Source organism: Canis aureus, chromosome 3, assembly GCF_053574225.1.
Source record: "Canis aureus isolate CA01 chromosome 3, VMU_Caureus_v.1.0, whole genome shotgun sequence".
Taxonomy (NCBI): Eukaryota; Metazoa; Chordata; class Mammalia; order Carnivora; family Canidae; genus Canis; species Canis aureus.
This window is the reverse complement of record NC_135613.1, coordinates 27458117-27480026: the sequence shown is the minus strand read 5'-3', so window position 1 is coordinate 27480026 and position 21910 is coordinate 27458117. Positions and strand designations below refer to the sequence as shown.

General features: G+C 43.3%; 1 long non-coding RNA gene across 2 annotated transcripts in view; it reads left to right on the top strand.

The window, feature by feature from the left end:
- LOC144310426 (uncharacterized) overlaps positions 1-21910 on the top strand; it is a 36995-nt gene that overhangs the window by 7541 nt on the left and 7544 nt on the right. Inside the window, exons 2-3 of one of the 2 annotated variants that reach the window (XR_013376154.1) lie at positions 3299-3536; positions 13901-14566. This is a non-coding gene — a long non-coding RNA (uncharacterized LOC144310426). Of the gene's footprint in view, positions 1-3298; positions 3537-13900; positions 14567-21910 lie in introns of those variants that run through there. The other variant, XR_013376155.1, reaches the window with a different exon arrangement.

Below are 21910 nucleotides of genomic sequence, written 5' to 3'. Positions count from 1 at the left end.
AGTGCCCCTGGGAGTCCCAGGCAGCAGTGGGTTCCTAGGAAGCCTTCTCTCAGTGAGTGTGTTTTTAGATATGGTGAATTCCTGGCTTGAGACATAACGGATGAATAGGAGTTCATTTCCCACTAATGGAAATTGGAGAGGAGAGTAGGGACCAGCATGAGAATAGTGTGATTAAAGGTGAAATCAAGCATAATATGTTCAGGGAAGCTCCTTGAGAGAAATTCTGGAAAAAAGGAATCATATTTTTAATAAAGCCATTGGTGAAAGGCCAGTTTCATCAAGAACTCTTTTTTGACCAAGTAAGTACCCAGGATTCCTAATACATGTTACCGTTTGACATTAAGAAGAACAAATAATAACAGCAGGTCTTATGGTGAAGCTTCCACAGAACACTCGCTATTTTTGTGGGTGAATGGGGAAGAAAATAGTTCTTTATTGTATAAATTAAGGCAGTTTTAAAACATGTCCACATATTACTTTATGCTTTCCCCATTAACAAGTGGAGTGTATGTCACCTTCCCTCAAATGTGTCTTAGCCCTGTGTATTAATCATTTATGGTGGAATAGCAAGTTATCCTAACACTTAGCAACGTAACACTACAGATATTAATTATCTCCATCTCTGAGCACAGGAATCTGGGAATGGCTTAAGTGGATAGTTCTGGTTTAGGGTTTCAAGTTATAGTCAAGATATTGGCTGAAGGCTCGATCCAGGCTATAGGCTGAATGTTTGTGTCCTCCCAAAACTCATGTTGAAACCTAATCCCAAATGATGGTATTTAGAGGTGGAGCCTGGAGGTGATTCGGTCATGAAGGTAGAGCCCCCCATGAATGGGATTAGTGCCTTAATATAAAAAAAAAAAAGTCCCAGAAACCTCTCTCACCCTTCTGCTGGGTGAAGACACAGCAAGAAGTTGACCATCTATGAAGAAGCCAGTAAGTGTTCACCAGGCACCAAATCTGTCAACACATTGACCTTGGCCTTCCCATCCTCCCAAACTGTGGGAAATCAGTTTTTGTTGTTTAAGCTCCCCTGGTACAGGGTATTTTGCTTCAGCAGCCCAAACAAACAAAGACAATCCATGTCCACAATAGCTGGCTCACATGACTATTGGCAGGACCTCCTTGGAGGGCCGTTTGAGGGTCATCACGACATCGTAGCTGGCTTCAAGAATAGGGTGGGGGTGGGCATGGAAAGAAGGAGCTGCAGTGGCTTTTATTACCTAGTCCGGGAGGTTGTTTCCTGTCACTTCTGCCATATTCTATTCATGACACAAGAGTCACTAAGTACAGAGTAGGAGAGTTGGGTGCACCCTCGGAAGGCAGAATCAAAGGATTTGTGGACCTTTTAAAAAAGTCCTACACCCTGTGACTTCCAGCAAATATGATGCAGGGAAGTGGCACTGCGTGATTTTTGAGGCTGGGTCATAAAAGGTGATGCAGCTTCTTCATTGTTCATTAAGACACTCACCTTTAGAGGTGTGAGTCACTATGCAGGAAGTTGACCATCCTGAAGTCACCATGTCAGGAAAAATCCTAGGGCACAGGGGAGGCCATGTGTAGGTGTTCTGGCTCACAGCCCAGCTGAACTCCCACTATCAGCTAGCGTCAACTACCAGACATGTGAGTGAAGAAGCCTCCAGATGAGCTCATCTCCCAGATAGCCTATCACTTTCAGCCATGGAATCTCCTAGCTAAAGGCCCAGGCTTGGTGGAGCAGAGACATATCTTCCCTGTCTGAATTCCTGATGCACACAATCCATGAACATATTAAAATAATTGTCTTATGTCACTCCATTTTGGGACTGTTTGTTACACAGCATTAGAACTGGAACGTGGGTCAGTTTTCAATTCACATGGACTCAGCCTCTGCTGTGCTCCTAGAGCTTTCCTTTGCCTATAGATTCTCTCCAGCTCTTTATCTGCTCCTTTGGCACAATTTCTTTTGCCCAGTTCTTGAGAGGTCCCATTATGGGACGCAGTAGCTGGACTGGCCCTTTCTAGCAGGGCCTCTCCCTGCAGACAGCACCCCTTAGTGCCTTCTCTCCCGCTGGCAGGGTGTCTGGATCCAGAGGAGCATCTAAGGCACCTTTGGCCTCGGGCACATTTGTGATCCAAAGACCAAGGCAAAAATCAAGGAAGCAGAAGGATGAATTCTTCTTGCTTTCTTTTTTTTCCCCCCAAATTACTGTTTTTTTCTTAAACACTATTATTCATTTATTTGGAGAGGGAGAGCATGAATGGGGGGACAGGCAGAGGAAAACGGAGAAGCAGACTCCCCGCTGAGTAGGGAGCCTGAAGCAGGGCTCAATCCCAGGACCCCGAGATCATGGCCTGAGCCGAAGGCAGACACTTAACTGACTGAGCCACCCTGGCGCCTCTGAATTCTTCTCTCGAGTAATGAATGTGATCACACACAGAGCAAGTTTAAATCTTTACCTGCAGCAATGATGAATGCATTGTTTTTAAAAAATACCTAAAATATAAAAACAGATTAGAAGTGAACTTGGGATATTCATGAGTTATCATTCTTCAAAAATGAAGATTGATATTTTATAGCATTGACTTTCAGCTACGCTCAAAGGGCAAAAGCCATCTGCCATAGGAGCAGAACCCCACAGGGTTCTCTTTCCAAAGCCTAAGCTGCACCGATGGAAGATGTTAAGCCTTCTTGCCTGGTTCTGGCAGAAGTAGGCTGAGATTCTGGGGAATCATTCAAGGAAAGAAGCACATGAAATCAGACATGTCTGCCTCACGGTCAGGGGAGCATGCAACTCTTGATCTTGGGGTTGTGCGTTCAAGCCCCATTTTGGGTGTAGAGATTACTTAAAAATAAAATGTCAAAAAAAAAAAAGAGTTAAGATGTTAAACCTTTGTGTCTCTCCATCAACTGAAGACACAAAAACACCCCCACATCCTGTGTCCAGGCTCTGCTTTTTTGGGTCTCCCTTGCAGTTCACCTTTAACCCTTGTGTCTGTGTTTATGACTCACATCTGTCTCTCTGATCCTTTTTCACCTAAACTGTGTTTCCAACTGGAAAACTCCCCACAACTCATTTTCACGTACGTGACACTTTCCTCTGAAATGTAACGATTCCAAAAGAGCACTCAGCAGCTTCAGCCTTCTTAGTCCCAATACCACTGTCTAACTCACCCCCCCTCCAGCCCCTGGGGACCAGCCTCAACTCCTGATGCATCATCTGCAAGTCACTGTTCTCCTTATGGCCCCTGGTCATTCCATTACAAGGTAGCATTCCTCTTTTGTGCCCTTCATCATCTCCTCTCTGTCTACTTCAAGGTTTCTGTTGTCTACAAGAGCCCACACAGGCATCTGCTGCTGAAAATTCCTGGTCATATCATCCAAGACATGATGTCTGAGACAAAGGAGGTTAAAGTGCTGGCATCTTTCCTCGTCAGACCACATGGAAAACGTAATATTCAGGCCTAACGTTTGATGAACTCAACTGTGTGCAGGCGGTGGCTGGGTGTCTGGAAACCATCCCTCGGACTGAGGAAGAAGTCAAGCAACTGTGCAGGTTGGAGGGACATAGGGACCATTTGCTGACATTGTGAGGGAGGTCCTATGGATGCCAGCTGGGCCCAGGAGGCTCTAGGCAGACTTCCGGGGTGGGAACCTCTCCCTGCCTCAGGCCAGCTGTGGGACCTTGGCCAAATTCTTCTGCTTCTCAGTTCTCTCCTCCTACAGACTGGGGACAAGAACAGTGTTCACCTCCAGGGGCTGTGTGGGGGTGAAAGATGCTAATAAGGCGAGGAGCTCAACATATGTTAGTTATGATAATGATGGCAGGCATGATAGGCTTTTCCATCCTAAAGAGACCTCAGAGAACACAAAGGGGTCCAGTTTGTGGAAGACATAGGACAGAGACTTCAATTCAATATAAGATAGTCCTTTAAATACAGCCTTTAAAAATAGTGCCCCTGGGGTGCTGGATGGCACAGTCATTTGAGCATCTGACTCCTGGTTTCCAATCAGGTCATGATCTCATGGTCATGAGATGGAGCCCCATGTCGCACTCTGTGCTCAGCATGGAGTCTGCTTGGGATTCTTTTTCTCTCTGCCCCTCCTGCTCTCTCTCTCTTTCTCTCTCAAGTGAATGGATGAGTAAATCTTTAAAATAAACAAATAAATAAATAAATAAACAAAGCCCCTCTCCCCAGCCTCCCCATGACTGCACTTCATTAAGGTGCAAGAAAAAAGGGGCACCTAGGTGTTCAGTGGTTGAACGTCTGCCTTTGGCTCAGATCATGATCCCAGGGTTCTGGGATTGAGTCCTGCATCAGGCTCCCCGCATGGAGCCTGCTTCTCCCTCTGCCTATGTCTCTGCCTCTCTCTCTCTGTGTCTCTCATGAATAAATAAACAAAATATTAAAAAAAAAGATTGCAAGAAAAATACTAATAAAACCAAATGTAAGACGATCTTTTTTTAGAAAAATGCTTGAAAATCATTTTCACTCTCCTTTCACTCTCCTGCCTTGACTGAGTCCAGCAAACTAGAACTGGGTTTTCCTCTCCCTCAAAGCCTTTTCAAGTGGACATCTGAATGTCTACCCTCACCCCAAGGGCCACATAGGCAGAAGGCTTTTCCATCCCAAATCAGGGACTATGGCTCAAAAAAATCTCGAAAAGGTAGATCATGTTTGATGTAGTAGCACCACTTAAGGAAATACATCCCAAAGAGATTATCAGAAAATACACAAATGTTTACTTGCAAAGATGCTTCTAGCAGCATACAAATGATGAGGCATGTTAGCTATTGACATCGAAAGACCTCTCACAATATATTGTCAAAAAAAATCATATTATGGGGATGCATGGGTGGCTCACTCATTTAAGCATCCGCCTCTTGGTTTCAACTCAGGTTGTGACCTCAGAGTTGTAGACCAAGCCCTGCATCTGCTTGAGTTTCTCTCTCCCTCTCCTCTATACCTCCCCTCTGCTCTCTTTCTCACTGAAATAGATACATACATACATACATACATAAATAGATAAATAAATCTTTAAAAATCATATTATGTATACCTTAAGAAGTTACACATAGGGACGCATGGGTGGCTTAGCGGTTGAAACGCCTGCCTTTGGCTCAAGGCATAATCCTGGGTCCTGGATCAAGTCCCACGTAGGGCTCCCTGCATGGAGCCTGCCTCTCCCTCTGCCTGTGTCTCTGCCTCTCTCTGTGTGTGTCTCTCATGAATAATAAAAAAAAAAGAAGTTATGCATATACCTGCCTCAGTGCAAAGGCCAGGGGTAAGACCAGCCTGCTGGCCCTTCTGCCGGGGTGCTAGAGGACAAGTAGCGTGCAGTTTGCAGGCACGTGTTCATCTGAAACTATTAACAAAGGAAAGACTAGAGTGTGCAAGGACTCCTCAGGACCACTGTCCGAGAATGGATTTGATTTGTAGAGTTCATATCCTTTTATTTTTACCTTTTGAGAATGTTAAAATTATGTGTTTGGTTAATGAACATCGAACCTAGCTCTCACTGTGTCCTGAACCCCTTGCAAACATCAACTCATTCTTCCTCATGACAGGCCCTGAGCCCTTCTGGGTGAGGCCATGACCATAGTGAGGTGAAGCGAGGAGCCTTGTTTTCCCAGGAAGGATGAAGCAGTCGGGCTTCAGAAACTTTTTCTTGACCCACTGCTCTGCTGGCCCCTGAAATGCTGATTCTAGGAATGATGATGGCCAGACTGATGGGAAACAGCTCATTTAGAACATAACACGGAGTGCCAACATGGAAAATTGGGTGTTTGGTGCCATTTTGCTGAGTCTTCCTGTGTGAGTCCAGAAATAAGTGTCTAAGGGACCATTGTTCAGTGAACAATGCCCCCAGTTTTGTCCTTCCTGGGCGAGCATGGTACCAGCAAAGCCCTACCTCTCTGTGAGATAAGAATACACATGAGAGAACCCCAAGTCGGGCTGGTCGTGGAAGCAGGAAGCTGACACCATGGGGAAAGTGGTGATTTAAGAGCAGAATCAGCCACAATACAGGTGAGATCCTATTTCAGTGGACACTAGCAGCTTGCCCAGGTTCTTCTGTTCCTAAAAACCATTGATTTTATCAGAAAGTGGGGCTATGGCTGAGATTTATGAATCTTTACTTTCTGCTTAAACTTCTTCATGGTAATGTGTTACAACAAGATCTCACCTGCAGAAAATTATAAAAGAATACTTAGCTAACATTTGCAGTTAAAAAAAATTCTGTGAGGATTGAAGAGCAAATAGGTCTCAAAGCAAAGAGCTAAGATGAGACTTACAAATTAACAATTACCTTTGTTCTGACAACCTTTCTAAAATCGATTCCTAAAAACTTTCAATAATTCTGAAATTTGTTTAGAAAATAGCCAGAAAGCGGAAAGAAACAAAAATGCTGGAAAGAAAAGTTTCCAAGTTCCACCTTCAACAACTAATGTATGAAAAACCAGTAATTGCTTTCTCCAAACATTAACCACATCTACAAAAGTATATCCCAACTTTCATTTCTTCCTCATTCCCAAAAGGATGTGTGTGATTGGATGCAAATCTTCTTTCGGTGATACCTCACTCTGCTGCCTTCATTAGGATTAGTGAGTGATGAAGCTCACTGGCCCTTCGATAGGCTTATCTTGCTGGAACATCCTCTCTTGTCTCTACAGGTGGCCCTTACCTGGGGCGCCTGCCCTGTGCCAGGGACTGTGCTGGATGCTGGGGCTCCCTCAGACACAAGCAGGGTGGCTGCTCAAGGGGCTTGAGGTACAGACAGAATCCAGCCAGTTTAGATGACTACTATGTGGATAAGTATTAAGGGATCCTCCTGAAGGAATGGTGGGCCTTACAAAACCAGAGAGGGAGCGTGCTGGTCATGAGGTTTATAGAGATCCTTCTGTGAAAAGAAAGGAAAGAAAAGGGAAGAAAGACACAGATTATGTTGGTTTGATCAATAACTGACATAGGTAAGGATGAGATGAAAGAGAAACATTGTCTTTAAAATGAATCAAGCAGCCCAATGCCCAGAAGAGCTGAGCTGGTGGTATGCGTCGTAGGTGAAGGCCATGCTGCTAGCGGCATCCTCTCTTCCTGGTCCTCAGACACACCAGAGTGCGGACAGTGCCCCTGACACCTTCTCTCCGAGTCTTCCTGATAGGGAAGCTATCAGGATTTGCTCCTCACCCTGTGCCCCTTGGCCCCAGGGAGTTGTCTGGGACAATGACCTTATTGCCCTTGAATCCATGGCACACACAAGTTGCAATCTGACAGTGGAATTTACCATAACAGATCCAGATGCTTCTATGGGATCTTTGCCACATTCACTGGAGGAAAAAAATCACACAAAAACCCAGAAAGTCAATAGAATATGTGGAAAGTTTACAACAACAAGGAGCTTTTCAGATCACTGAGAAATAGAGGGGAAGAAAGCAAGCCACTGTTCAGACCTAGAAATTATTTTTAATCTTTAACTGACTTTTTTGTCTCCTGGTTTTTTTATATCATTATAAATGTCCAGATTTCATCCATTGCATCAGTTCCAATTGGCCCTACCTAGAAGGTCTGACCCGACTATTGTCCTCTTACTGCCATTCCCTTTGCTCTTAAGGAAGACAGTGGCTCCGAGCTAGGTGTTCAGTGCAGGAAATTCACAGCATAGATGCTGGTGGCAAAGTGGAGGTGAGAAACAACACAGAGAAGTTTTATTTTTTTTAAAGATTTTATTTATCTGAAACAGAGAGAGAGCATGAGCAGGGTGAGGAGTAGAGGGAGAAGGAGACTCCCTGATCAGCAAGGAGCCTGATGCAAGGCTCGGTCTCAGGACTCAGGGATCATGCTCTGAGCTGAAGGCAGATGCCTAACCAACTGAGCCACCCAGGTGCACCTCACATCACTTTTTTAGAATCAATAATTCATCAATTATTTGTGTAAAGATAACTATCATTTGAAAAATAGTCCTTCATACTGAAAGCCAAATAAAAGTTGAATTGTTCAGTCCTCATCAAGACTTGTCAGAGTCTAACAATCAAGAATTGTTAGAGTTCGGGGATTCCTGGGTGGCTCAGCAGTTTAGTGCCTGTCTTCGACCCGGGGCATGATCCTGGAGTCCTGGGATCGGGTCCCATGTCGGGCTCCCTGCATGGAGCCTGCCTCCTCTCTGCCTGTGTCTCTGCTTCTCTGTGTGTGTGTCTCTCTCATCAATAAATAAAATCTTAAAAAAAAAAAAGAATTGTTAGAGTTCGTTAAAGAATTTCATATTACAACTGGAATAGAAGACCTGAATGTACATTATGGGATGTTCTCTCCATTTTTCAGGTCACTGATAGGCTAAATTTTAGAAGCAACCTTGTCTGCTTGTTTGTTTAAATCAGAGTTTGAGTAAAATTTCTGTGTTTTTGCCGTCTAGACAAGATAATGAGTGTGGGAGACTGAGTGCCACTTCCCCATTTTAGCTCATTCTGAAAACATTTTCTAAGGGAAATGTGTGAAGTGCAGAGTCGAATTTTTTCCTAGGCTTTATTTGAACCTTAATGTGTGAATGAAGCCCAAAAGCTGTGCCTTCACTTCATCTATAATTAGATACTTGAGTTTTCTTTCCTTTTTTTTTTTAAAGATTTTATTTATCCATTCCTGAGAGACATAAAGAGAGAGGCAGAGGGAGAAGCAGGCTCCTTGCAGGGAGCCTGATGCAGGAATTGATCCCAGGACCCCAGGATCATGACCTGAGCCAAAGGCAGACGCTTAACCACTGAGCCACCCAGGTGCCCCCATACTTGAGTTTTCAATGGAGACATTGCAGATGAAGAGGAGACAGGTTGGTTGACCATGTAGAAGAATTGGAATGGAATCCCTACCTCACACCAAACATAAAAACCAGTTCCAAATGGATCAATCAAAACAGAGGCTAAAATCTTGATCAAATTAAGCCCTAAACCCATGTGACTTCACTGTTCCTGGTAATCTCTTATTACATGGTGAAGTTCCATCCTACTTAGACCACTTTACCTGCTGTGGAACCTGGAGGGGGGCAGGCTGCTGGGTATCAGCCACAGTGGTCCAGGCAGAAAGTACTGAAGGCATGAATTAGGAGGGTGACAGTGGGATGGAAAGGTGGGACTGGATTCTAGAAATGTACACTGAGACTTGTCGGTTAGTTAGTTGCAGATGGTAAAAGAGATGGTCTAGGGATGCTAATCTGTTTTTGGCCTTGGGAGACGAAGTGAGAAGGGCTGGTTTATGGAGGAAGAAGCTGCTATTCATCAAGATGTTCTACAGATCACATACCATGCCACATGAGAAATACAATCTAATTGAATGTGTTGCCTCACCAAAGCCTCAGGAAAAGTTTGTGATGCAGATGTTCTTATCTTCATTTAATAAATGAGGAAACAAACCCAGAGAGGTTAAGTAACCAGTCACCATCACAGTGAGGAGGGTCGGTTCAGTGTCGGTGAACCCCAAGCAACAACCCTTAACCACTTTGGAACATCTTGAGTTGGAGATGTCTGTGCGAGTCCACACAGGCTCGTGCAGCAGATAATTCAGTGCATGAGACTGAGTCCTGGGAGCTAGGTCGGGGGAAAGCATTTCAGGCAGAAGGAACAGCAAGTTCAAATGCTCAGATGTCCTAAAGCAGGAAAGAGTTTCTCATTCCCTGTCCAAGAGCCTATACTTTCTTTCTTCTGGTGAGTTGTACATCATCATCTGACTGCTGAGTTTTTGGGGAACAGCATCCCTAACTGGGCATCTCCTGTTTCATTCTTTCACTTGGGGGCATGTTAACCTTTGAGGATAGCAGACTCTGGCAGCTAGCTCCACCATCTCAGACAAGCCTCCCAACTTCTACAACCTTCCCTCTTTCCATCCATAGGAAAGGCAGGAATGCCATGGCCTCTCCTTTCCCGCCAGCTCTCCCTCCCTCTGATCCCTGGCCAGCCCTCTGCTGAGTGGTGTTTACTGCCCTCTTGTGGCAGAAGGCTCCTGTTCTTTCCAGGTGATTGACTTGAAAAGCTTCTACTGGAATCTAAAAGATCAAATGTTCCAAGAGTAAAGGCCTACACACATGTGTTACTATGTTTATATTTGAGTGTCATGCTTGCTGATAGCAAGGGAAAGGAAAGGGCAGAAGGGAAGTGAGGAGGAAGGGAGGGAGGGAAGAAAAAGCAAAGAAAACGAAGCCACCACCTTTTAGATTCTGTGCAAGAACCCAAAGGGCAGGGAACCCTGGGTGGCGCAGCGGTTTGACGCCTGCCTTTGGCCTGGGGCGCGATCCTGGAGACACAGGATCGAATCCCACGTCGGGCTCCCGGTGCATGGAGCCTGCTTCTCCCTCTGCCTGTGTCTCTGCCCCCCCTCCCTCTCTCTGTGTGACTATCATAAATAAATAAAAATTTTAAAAAAATCAAAATCATAGAGCTTCAAAAAAAAAAAAAGAGAGAGAGAGAACCCAAAGGGCTCCAAACAAATGGTTACCTTATTTCTCCTTGACTAGTACTCTGAATTTGGATCTTGGAAATGAACTTCATGTGTTTCATCACTTTGTGAAAAGTATGTACTTTTCACAATAAAAATTAGGTGAAAGAATTTTTTGACCCTCAACTACCGCAGTTAGAATTTTTAGGTTTTGTGATTTCAAAAATTCAGATCTCAGAATAAACGCTTTCCTAAATTGTATTAGAATTTATTTATTGTAAATTTCAGTATATTTTAATTTGTGTGGTTCTAATATAAATTTGGTGTTTACCGTTGGTTTTTAAGGAATGTGTCAAATAAATATGTCTGTTAGCCAGTGTTAGCATTTTGGGGGATGAAACTGAAACAATGAATGGAAGTCTGTGAAAGGAAGCAGAGCTCTGACTGTCCTGGGTTGTCAGGAAAGCAGGCTGCACAAAAGAGAAGTTCATGTAGGACATCATAGGATAGAAGGATGAGCCTGCAGTTGGCCAGGAACAGCATCCTAGGCTGTATTTGGTTGGAGTCAAGTCAGCAGTGTCCACTCAGCAGTCTCATTCAAGTCAGACCTTGGCCAGGGAAGCAATCCTCTGAAATCAACTTCTACGAATTATGCTGGAAATACTGTGATTGAGATAGTTGTAAAATCTGGAAGGATTATTTTAAATTTTTTTATTAAGTTTTCATTTTAATTCCAGTACAGTTATATTAGTTATATATAGTTACATATTCCAGTGTTACGTTAGGACCAGGTGTACTAAATAGCAATTCAACAGTTGTATGGGTTACTCAGTGCTCATCACCTCATCTCACCCATCTGGTGACCATCAGCGTGTCCTCTACAGTTAAGAGTCCTCTACAGTTTTCTTGGTTTGTCTCTCTCTCTCTCTTTTTTCCCTTTGCTCATTTGTTTGATTTCTTTTTTTTTTTTAATCTATGATAGTCATACAGAGAGAGAGAGAGAGAGAGAGAGAGAGAGGCAGAGACACAGGCAGAGGGAGAAGCAGGCTCCATGCACCGGAAGCCCGACGTGGGACTCGATCCCGGGTCTCCAGGATCGCGCCCCAGGCCAAAGGCAGGCGCCAAACCACTGCGCCACCCAGGGATCCCTGTTTGATTTCTTAAATTCCACAAATGAATGAAATCATATGGTATTTGTCTTGCTCTGCTTGATTTTACTTAAACTAATACACTCTGGCTTCATCCATGTTGTTGCAAATGGCAAGATTTCATTCTTTTTATGGCTGAATAATATTCCAGTGGGGTGTGTGTGTGTGTGTGACCTCTTCCTTATCGATTCATCTACAGATGGACATTTGAGCTGCTTCCATAGTTAGGCTATTGCAAATAATGCTGCTGTAAACATAAGGGTGCATGTATCCTTTTGAATGAGTGTTTTGGTATTCTTTGGGTCAGTACCCAGTAGCACAATTACTGGATTGTAGGATAGTTCTATGTTTAACTTTTTGAGGAACCTCCATACTGTTTAAATCTGGAAGGTTTTTAAACTTCCTGTGTACCAACTCTAACTAATCCATACATGGATTATATGGGACAGATTGAAAATCCCAGGTGATGAGCCTTGCTCCTTCCTTCCATCTTTTGCTGCATGAGGGTATCCATGGAGAATGTTATATAACAAAAGAGTATAAATGCAAAAGTCAATCAGTTTAAAACCTTAGTCAAACACCTGCCTAGGTCAATTACAATTCAAATATAAACTACTCCATTTTCATACCATTTCTTCTTTCTTTAGTGTAAGTGGTCAAGAACTCACGAACTCCGTAGGAGAAAACTGCTGGTATTTGTCAAGAATCACCAAAAGTTTAGTCAGTCAGATAAGCCTCTCTTTTCCTTGCAGTGTTCCTTAAGGTGATATGTAAGGTTTCCCTGCACCTCTGCTTTATTTAAGATTTTGTTGGTTGGTTGGTTGGTTTATAAAGTGTGAGTAGGGGGCAGGGCAGAGGAAGAGAGAGAGAGAATCTCAAACGGACTACATGTTAAGCTCGCAAAGCCCGATGCAAGGCTCGATCTCACAACCCTGACCTGAGTCAATATCAAGAGTCTGACATTTAACCAACTGAGCCACCCAGGCATCCGTCCCCCATTCAGGTTTAAAGGAGACACTCAATATATTTAGGAGGCATTTATTAAGCACATAAAGTACACTACATAGGAATTGAGGATTCAGAGATGAGTAAGCCACAGTTCCTGCTCTCAAGAGGTTTACAGCCAGGTAAGGGAGACCAACAGATGGACACAGGGCAGACTGCAAGAGGCACAGGGATGGGGTGACATAGGAGGCGCAGGGGAGAACCCAAGAGGGAGAGAGGGCTATATGGAGGGAGGTCAGACTCACAGAAGGAGGCTGCTTTGGCAGATGTTGAAAGAAGAGCAGGATTTTGTCAGGCAGATAAGGGCATTTCAAGCAGAGGGGAAAACCTATGGTCAAACCCAGAGTCATGGAACAGCATGGTGTGTGTGGAGAAGTGATACGCAGTGGAAGACTGGCTCCATGCTGGCTGGGATGCAGACTTGAGATTTTGAACTTCACCCTGGGAATGCTGGGAAGCTCTTGTTTGCTTCCCTTTCTTTGATTGGAACCAGGAGGAAATTTTAATTCAACACTTAGATTATTCTAGAAAAAAAATAACACTGGCAGGAAGGTTCCCTGATCCACATCCCAGTGTCATACGTGGATCATCTTCAACAGACCCTTCCTCTATTACAAAGCCATATGAGCAAATGGTGGTTTTACTATTTTTTAAACTTATCAGTATTTCCTAATTATCTATAAAGGTTATTTGTCTAATAAAAAATTATAAGTTATAAAAATAAAGCTATGATCTTAAGGTGTGGCATATCTAAGCACAGTTACATGAATGATCCTGGGGATTTTTTTGGATGCAGATCCCCGGAAATGTGGCCCTGAGGTCTGGACCAGCAGAGGGCTGAGCTGGAGCTTTCAGGAGAACAGCTGCAGAAAGTGCAGAAAGATGAGAAAATATCTGGCAGGGGAGAAAGGAAGGAGGAAGGGGCCCCCAAAGTGAAAGCAGACAAGTTCTTAGCTGGCATGTGTTTTTCTTTGTATTTGATGTAATATGTCAGGAAGAAAAGATGTATTTTGCCAAGCTGGATAATTTTTAGAAACCTCTCCTGAGCACATAAGTAGAAAGAAAGAAACCCAAGAACAAAAGACTATGTGTGCATATGTGGCCGGTTGACTTGACTTACCCTCTGGCCATCTCTGACTCTTGGATGAATTCAGCCATTCGCTGATTTACTTGTTCATTTTGCCTTTACTGAATACCTCCTACATGCCAGGCACTGTGGGCGGTGTGGGAGACAGAGCAGTCAATAAAACAGCCTGTCTCTGCCTTCGTTGTAGTTTTTAAAGAATTATTTATTTTTTCAAATTGAGGTAAAATATATATAACATGAAATTTACCATTTTAACCATTTTTAGGTGTGCAGGTTATGGACACGAAGCACATTCATACTGTGCAGTCACCACCACCATCTGTTCGCATCAGCTTTTTCATCTTTCACAACTGAAACTCTGTTCCTGTGAAACACTCACACCCCATTTCCCAGAGGAGGCTGCTTTGTAGGGCGCTGCTGCTATCATCAACCTGTGTGTTTGTTTTTGTTAACCTGTCTTCAGGAAGATTGAATAAGGAATTTAAATGGCCCTTATATCAAATACACAATTAATGTGTAAAATCTGAATGTGGAATCCTTTTACTACTCTCTTGCCAGTATCTTCAACTTCGTTGTCCCTCTGACCTTCTGTCACTCCCCCCCTGGAAAACCTCGGCCTGGGGGGCAGTTTGCTCCACCTCTCCTGAGCCTTGGATTGGCAGCAATCCAAGTCTCCCATAAACAAGTCCCGTTCTCCCATCCTCCAGCCTCCCATGCATTATCCTCCACACCCACAGAGGACCCCAGAGAATTTTCTAGCAGGCACCCTTTCTATTCTCCTCCATCAAGATCAGGAGACTATCAGCCTCTGCATTCATCTGGCCCCCATCTTCCTATGAAGCCGGAATCTTCCATCCTCCCTGTTCCCTGCACTCTGGGTCATTAGGCACCAGCTGCTGCAACCCCCATTCTAGACTCTCTGAAGCATCTGCATCTCACCTTGAGTCTCTCTTATTAAAAGAGAATGCAAGAGGGCACCTGGGTGGCTCAGTCCATTAAGCGTTGGACTCTTGATCTCAGGTCAGGTCTTGATATCAGGGTTGTGAGTTCAAACCCTGTGTTGAGCTCCATGTTGGGCATGGAGCCTACTTAGGAGAGAAAGAGAGGTGGGGGGAAGGGAGAGAATGTGGGTTAGAAGAAGAGGAGGAAGATGGCAGGAGAGTAGGAAGACCCTAGGCTTGTCTTGTCCCATGAACACAACTAGATAATTATCAAATCTTCTCAAATACCCCAGAAATCAACCTTAAGACTGGCAGAAAAAAACTCCACATTGACCATATTGAAGAAGGTAGGAAGTGCAGAGATGTGATTTGGAGAAGAAACAGATCATGGCTGCTGTAGAGAGGAAGGGGCCCTGGTCATAGAGAAGGACACGAGAAAGGAACTCACAAAGGAATGCACCAGGAGAATGTTTCCTCAAAGCTGCTGACTTGAAAATGAGAGAGGCTGAATTTTGTGAGTTCCTGCAACCAAGAGGGCTTTTTTTATTTATGATAGACATAGAGAGAGAGAGAGGCAGAGACATAGGCAGAGGGAGAAGCAGGCTCCATACCGGGAGCCCGATGCGGGACTCGATCCTAGAACTCCAGAATCGCACCCTGGGCCAAAGGCAGGCGCTAAACCTCTGAGCCACCCAGGGATCCCCCCAGCAGGGCTTAAAACCTAGAGTTTTAAAGGTCAGTGGCTTGATGGGGGTAGAGCTCAAAGGGCACTGTGTTGCTTTTGGAGAGAAGGCAGGCAAACAACCTGGGAGCATACAGCACAGAAACAGCCATCTGAAAATCTTCTCAGAGCACGTCCCTGAGAGGCAAACCTTCAGTGAGATGCCTCTCTGGGAACAAAGGAGCTGGCTGGCACCATTTCATAACTGCCCCTACCCACCCACCCCTGCCACCTCTCAGCATAAACACAGAGCCACCTTCAGGAGGCAGGCAGCATGGACACTGGCTGCCTAACTTGCTTATACGGTGCCACACCCCTGTACTCTGGTCGGTTTGTGCTTCTCAGGCATGCTTACCTCAGTCCCAGCGAGGAAGGCCCTTTTTCCAGAAGACCAGCACAAAACCCTGCCCACACCATGTATCCTGCCCAGAGAGTTCTGCAGGGCCTTAGTTCTGGTGGAGGTGGTGTCAGGTCTCATTTCACAAGCAGACCAGAGCCCACCTCGTTAAAACTCACCACACTCAGGCCAGGGACCAAACACAGCCTATAGCAGGCAAAGAGAGCCTCTGCAGATGACTAGCTTGAAGGATAGGGGAGCCAGAACACAGTAACAGAGCACATGCAGCATACACCAGAGACACTCCATGAAGCACCAGACCCTGGACAGCATATGACCTCTTCTTCAAAAAAACCATTATTTTCAGGAGCAGGAGACATAACTGTTATTTTAGGAGCAGGAGACATAACAGAAAAGTAGACATTTTCTGACCTGGGGAAGAAGGCAGAAACTTGGACAAAATGCCAAGATGAAGGAATTCATCCCAAATGAAAGAGCAAGATAAGATTATGGCCAGAGGGATCCCTGGGTGGCGCAGCGGTTTGGCGCCTGCCTTTGGCCCAGGGCGCGATCCTGGAGACCCGGGATCGAATCCCACGTCGGGCTCCCGGTGCATGGAGCCTGCTTCTCCCTCTGCCTGTGTCTCTGCCTCTCTCTCTCTCTCTCTCTCTCTCTCTCTCTCTGTGACTATCATAAATAAATAAAGAAAAAAATTTTAAAAAAAAGATTATGGCCAGAGATCTGAGTGAAACAGATATAAGTAACATACCTGATGGAGAATTTAAAGCAGCAATCATAAGAATACTCACTGGGCTTCAGCAAATAGTGGAAGACATCAGGGAGCCCTTCTGCACAGATTTTTAAAAAGTTAAAAAAGAATCAGAGATGAAGAGCCCAATAAACAAGATTGGAAACAGGCTTGAAGTAATGAACAGCAGCAGGCTGGAAGAAGGAGAAGAATGAACTTGTGACACAGAAGACAAAGTAATGGAAAATAAGGAAGATCAACAACAGAGAGAGAAGAATCATGGATCATGAGAATAGACTTAGGGAACTCAGTGACTCCATCAAATGTAATAACATTCATGTCATAGGAGTCCCAGAAGAAGAAGTGAGGGAAAGGGGACAGAGAATTTATCTGAGGAAATTACAGCTCAAAATTTCCGTAATCTGGGGAAGGAAACAAACATCTAGATCCCGGAGGCACAAAGAAGGCTCATCAAAATCAACAAAAGCACAGTGACACCAAGATATATTGTAAGTAAACTAGTAACATGTAGTGATAAAGAGATCACGGGTTAGAACTCCATAGATCCACTTATATAGGGATTTTTTTTACAGTACTATAAATGTATATTTCCTTGTAATTTTCTTTTTTTTTAAGATTTTATTTATTTATTCATGAGAGACACAGAGAGAGTGAGAGGCAGGGACACAGGCAGAGGGAGAAGCAGGCTCCATGCAGGGAACCTGATGTGGGACTTGATCCCGGGACTCCAGGATCACGCCCTGGGCTGAAGGCAGGCACTTAACTGCTGAGCTACCCAGGCAAGCCTATTCCTTGTAATTTTCTTGACAGTTTATTTTCTCTGGCTGTTTTTATTATAGGAAAACAGCATGTAATACACATTACACATACATGTGTTAATTGGCTGTTTTGTTAGCCTTAAGTCTTCTGGACAACAGTAGGCTGTTAGTAGTTAAGTTTTGGGGAAGTCCAAAGTTATAGGCAGATTTTTAACTGTGGGGGCAGAGGTGTAGGCACCCCCTAAACCCCCAACTAGGTCCCCTTTTACTAGGTTTGCCAAATTCAGCAAATAGAAATACAGAACTCCAGATAAATTTGAATTTAAGATAATTTTTAGTAAAAGCATGACCCAAATGTTGCCTTGAGCATAAGTCATTGCAGTTTAAGTGAAGATCGGGTTTAACTGGGTATCCCATGTTTTATGTGATGTTCTACCCCAAGGCCGCAGGCAGCCCTCAGGTCTCACATCATCTCCTTTCTTTCACTGTCTGAATCTTGAAAAGTGTGAATGCATTTACTGTCACTTCCCATGCCTTTCTCAGTCTCAGGGCTTGGCTTTCACAGTTAATATTCCCCCAAAAGGCCTTCCAAAGTTGCTAAATGTAAGGTATGTTTTATTGTCACCTCCTGGCATCTTGGTGACCTTTGGTGAGCCTGACTCTTCTCTTGTCTACTGGATTCTGGAGACCCTGCCCTGGCCTCTGAAAGCCACTTTCCCCTGTCCCTCTCTCCCACCATCAACATAGCCCTTTGCCGGGCAACCCCCCGGTCTGTGCTGACACTGGACCAGCTCCTTCTTCCAACAGCGCCTCCTGCAGGACCTTGGCTCTGCCTACGCACCATTCCCCGCAGCTGCCTGGGTCAGAAATCAGGCCTCGTGCCTCATCCCAACAGGCTCACCCCGACTCCTGCAGGAGCCCCCTCATCTGGCTTGGAGTCTAGTCTTGCCTCTCTTTGATCCATTTCCTTACTGTAATCAGGGAGATCTTTCCCAAGTGCATATCTGATCAAATCCCTTCCTGGCTTCAAAGTCAGTGTCTACAGTTTAAAATCCAAGCTTCCTAACATAGCGTGTAAGATCTGGGTATCTGGTCCCTGCTGGCCTTGAAGCTGCCTTCATCTGCCCTCAGTCCCCAGCCCTGGCCCTCCCTCCCATTTCTTGAGCCTTTTGCTCCTTCTGGGAAATGCACAGTGGAAGTAGATAGCTCCTCCTCACCCGGAAGCCTTCCCTCCACCCCTTCTTGAGTGAGCTTCCCACCACACAGAGCCCTACCCCCTTACCCCATCACAACAGTTGTCTCCCTACCAGGCTGGAGCACCAGTCAGGCAGCACTCCTTCCAACTTCTATCACAGTGGTATTCCTGGCACACAGTAGGTCTTGGTGTCTCTTCTCTGGTTGTACTGGTTAGTCCCCTGGACTCAAAGCCCTCAGGTGGCCACTGGGTCCTTTATCTCTACGCCTTCACATGGTACCTGGTGTAGAGCACTGGAGAGATGCTAGTTTAGTGAAGGGATGGCCTGTATTTCAGAGTCAGAGTCAGCCTCTTCAATAAATTTGTAAAAGATCTATTTGAAAGGCTTCAATGATAATTAATTTGAAACACAGCCATCAGAATCAATATTGGTAATATTGTTGGGAGCAAGAAATCCCACACTTTATTTTATTTTATTTTTTTAAGAAATCCCAAACTTTAAATCTGTCACATACCCTGGCACTAAAGCCTGCTTCCCTGGTTTACAAAGAATGGCATGTTATTTCATTATTAGCCTTTACAATTTGATGTTGCAATAGTAATAAGACATTTTTTTAAAATAAGCTTTTCTTATTCTTTTTTTCTGTGAAAATGATAGCTTTGTGTTTTATTCTAGAGTGCTTTTCAAAAAACATCAGTAATGACCAGTCAGTCTCCCCACCCCACCACACACTGACCACAAATAACGCACCCAAGCTGAGGTCCATGGGTACCTCTCACCCACAAATGGAAAGGTCTGGTCTGCACAGAAGAAAGACACCCACTTTAGCAGCCATGTGCCCCTCATATCAAAAGTTTCCATCAAAAAATAAAAAAAAAAGTTTCCATCAGAATGATACCTTCCAACAAAAAGAAAATAAAAACGTGTTTCAGAAGTAACTTAAGCTTGTTTTTAAGCATTTAGAAAAATGTTTCCAATATGCACATCCCTAAATATGCTCATTTATTTTTGTAAAAAAGGTACACTCATTTCTATCAAATTTAACTATTGGATTCCTAAATTAACCCCCAAAGGGAATCATAATATTCTGTCTTGATTTTCTTTCTTTGTTAACTGTTATTTAGGGGGAAAATGACTCCTACCCTAAGTTCCTGTGGTTTTCACTTTTAAGTTTTGCATATTATACTAAAATATACTATGACAAAAGTATCGTACAGGCTGTGTAATAAACACAATAAACTATTTGTTTATTTTCTGTATTTCTAATCTGGGACAGATAAGTTTAGTTGAGTTATAGAGGGGGACCCAAGATGGGAGAGCCTGACCAATCCCTTTGTGTATGTGGATAATGGACAACAGAGAGTTATACACCCTGTGTCCAAAGCTGAGAGGGGATGCCACTCTAGAATTTGTACTCCAGGCTTGTTCCTGAAATGGCACTGGTAATCCTCAAGATTCAAAGACAAATGAAGGTACTTTATCTATTTAAAATAAAACAACAAATTTTTTGAGCATATATAATTACATCATGCACCAAAGCATTTTTTAAAAATGCATCTTTTAAAGAAGGGGGAAAAACAGAAATATCTATTATTACATTAAATTTCTTTCAGGTAGTGATTTTCTTGGAATGTGGCTGAAATTCAGATCCAAATCAAAGATGATAGGACAACTGGCTGAGTCATCGGCAAATTATTCTTTTCTCTCTCAGAAAAATCATTTGGTAAAATTCAAAACACATTCATGATTTAAAAATAAAAACTAAAAAATAAATAAATAAATAAATACATAAATAAATAAAATAAAAATAAAAATAAAAACTAGCCCTCTTCACAAGCCAAGAGCAGAAGGGAACTTAACTTGATCAAGTATATTTACCAAAAAAAGTCCTGAAAATATCCCCCATAAATAAGATGGAAAAGACTAGTACATTGTACTGCAAGATCCAGCACTAAATCAAGCAGAAAAGACATAAAAGACAAAGGATTAGGAAAAGAAGAAACAATTATTATTGCAAATAACATGATTATCTGTACAGAAAACCCAAAAGAATCTACATATGTACTATCAGAAATAATAAGTTTAGAAAGGAAGCTGGCTATAAACTAATATAAGCAAATCAACTACATCTTTATACTCTGACAACAAACAAAACCACCTAAAAAGCAAGGCCTGGTTGGTTGGCTCAGTCAATAGAGTGAGCAACTCTTGATCTCAGGGTTGTGAGTTCAAGCCCCACGTTGAACATGGAGCCTGCATTAAAAAAATAAATAAATAAATAAATAAATTCTAAAATAAGAAGCAAACACAAAGCAAGGTACCTAGAAATAAGTCTGATAAAGGATGTAAAAACAAAGCCTGGAGAAACTTTATAAAACTTTGTTGGACATTAAATACTTGTCTAAATAAATAAATAAATAAATAAATAAATAAATAAATAAATAAATATTTGTCCTATTAGGTATCAAGAGCTTTTATAAAGCTACAGTAACAAAGTGTGGTATTTGCGTGGAGGCAGACTCCTTTACCAACTGAACAGAGTAGAGAACCCAGGAACAGACGCTCAGACATGTGGAAAATCTGTGAAGGGCAGAGGTGGTAGTGCAGACCCTTGGGGAAAAGATGGACCATGGAATAAATGGTACTGGGTCTAGTGATGATCCACGCACAGAACTCAAAGTTGAACATGACCTCACAACATACACAATAACCAGTTCTTGATAGCTTAGACTTATATAGACTCTTAAAACTTTCAGAAAAAAAAAAAAAAAGATAAGGAAGTATATGATACTGGGGTAGAGAGGGGCTTCTTTAATCAGCACACAAAAAAGTGTTAACTGTATAAGAAATGAGCTGTAGGGGGATCCCTGGGTGGGGCAGCGGTTTGGCGCCTGCCTTTGGCCCAGGGCGCGATCCTGGAGACCCCGGATCGAATCCCACGTCCGGCTCCCTGTGCATGGAGCCTGCTTCTCCCTCTGCCTATGTCTCTGCCTCTCTCTCTCTCTCTCTCTCTCTCTCTCCTCTCTCTGTGAGTGACTATCATAAAAAAAAAAAAGAAAGAAAAAAGAAATGAGCTGTAGGGGCACCTGGATGGCTCAGTGGTTTAGCGTCTGTTTTTGGCTCAGTGATCCCAGGATCCTGGGATCAAGTCCCTGCTTCTGTCTCTGCCTATGTTTCTGCCTCTCTCTCTGTGTCTCTCATGAATAAATAAATAAAATCTTAAAAAAAAAAAGAAATGAGCTTTAAACTTAAAGTAAGATTATTTTTTTGCTTATTACTAGAAAGACTGAAAAGCCACAATGTAAATGAGGGAAAAATTACAAACAAAGCAGATATTTATAATACATACAAGTGTCCAAGATTATTATCTAGAATATATGAAGAACTATGAACAATAAGGAAAAGACAACCAAGTTTTTAAAAATGAGCAAAAAATGGAGCACATGGGCAGCTCATTTGGTTAAGTGTCTGGCTTTTGATTTCGGCTCAGGTCATGATCTTGTGGTCTTGAGATGAATGGGCTCTGTACTTGGTGGAGAGTCTTCTTGAGGAT